The following is a 1,632-nucleotide window of genomic DNA, read 5'->3' as shown; positions in this document are numbered from 1 at the left end:
CTTTACTCTTGGGCCTTGAGGGACCTATAAGGATGTTCATATATCATTGGAAATATAATAAGAATGGAGAAATTCTTATTTACTAGAATTCCCCCTAAGGACAGTAGGAGGAATTAGAAGGAATATTTCAATAAAGTCTTTGGGTTAAAGGGTTACATGCCCAAAGATCATGCTTTGACAATAAGAGATGTTTTCTGGGGCACCTGGGTGGCTCAGTCGGTTGAGTGTTTGACATCGGCTCAGGTCATGATCTCATAGCCCATGTCAGGCTGGGTTCTGTGCTCACAGCTCAGAGCCTGGATCCTGCTTCACATTCTATATGTCGCCCCCTCTCTCTGCTCCTCCCCTGCTGGTGCTCTATCCTTCAAAAACAAATAAACATTAAAAAAAAAAAGAGATGTTTTCTAAATGGCCTCAAGGATCATAGCTGTTTGCCTTGACACCATCTATTTTCCTTTTCTTCCTTACCAAAGGACTTTTGATTTTTTCAGTGTGAACTTTTCCTCCATTTGACCTAGGAGAAGGACACCTCCTTTCTACCTCTGGAAGGGTGTCCTGATTAGTCTAAGCCAGGGGTCAGCAAACTAAGGTTCCTGGGCCAACTGTAACTGGCTTCTGCGGCTTGCAAACAAATAATGGTTTTTATACTTTTAAATGTTCAGGGGGGAAAAAAAATCAAAGAACAGTATTTCTTGATTTGTGAAAATTATATGAAATTCAAATCTCAGGGTTGTTAAAAATAAATAAATAAATAAAAGTCCCCAAATGAAATCACCTGTGCTAAGCCCGATGTCAGCAAACCAAGACTTAATGCCTAATCTAATCACATTTTCAGCCCCTTCCAGGGATGCAATCTTAACTGTTCAAGCCTGGAATTTCCTGGTCAGCACTAGTGAGATGATCTGCCTGATAGACCTCTTTTGTCCCCTAAAGGAAGGTGACCTTGCCTGAAACAATCCACTCTTTTCCTCCAGAAGGACCCCCATAAAAAGTCTTCCATTTTACGTAGTTCCTCAGCACTCCTTTCTACTTGCTAGATGGGATGCTGCCTAATTCATGAATTATTGAATAAAGCCAATTAGATCTTCAAATTTACTCAGTTAAATTGTTTTATAACAGTGTCCATAAGGTTTTTTAAAACTGCTTTGTTGATATATAATCCACATAATGTATAATTCATCCATTTTAAGCATATAATCCAATGGCTTTTATTATATTCACAGGATTTGCAACCACCACCCACAAAAATCAATTTTCCCCATCCAGGGCTCTGCTTCTGTAAGCAGCTCTTCAGTGTCTGGAGGGTATCATTTTCAGGGAATACCAGCTCATTGGCTCATCTACTTGTCCACCTGTCCTTGGCTTTCCAACTAGTCCACCCAAATTTGAGATGGTCCTTGAGTTCATTTCTAAGCAAACATTATAGATTAAAGCTGAATAGCTTTGATTGAAATAGAAGTGTTATGTTGTGCGGTAGTGGGTGAAGTCTAACTTATCTGCTTGAGAGTATTCCATAAAGCATGTTTAATAAAGCAACTAATAGGAGATGTGAAGATATATTCTTCTTCCCTCCCATCTCCCCAACCTCCATCCCTTCCTTTCTGTAGTGGGTACACATTAAAGTAGTACTTT

This window comes from Hyaena hyaena, unplaced genomic scaffold, assembly GCF_003009895.1.
Source record: "Hyaena hyaena isolate Hyena2069 unplaced genomic scaffold, ASM300989v1 scaffold_1603, whole genome shotgun sequence".
In the NCBI taxonomy this organism is placed as follows: Eukaryota; Metazoa; Chordata; class Mammalia; order Carnivora; family Hyaenidae; genus Hyaena; species Hyaena hyaena.
Note: the sequence above shows the minus strand (reverse complement) of the source record.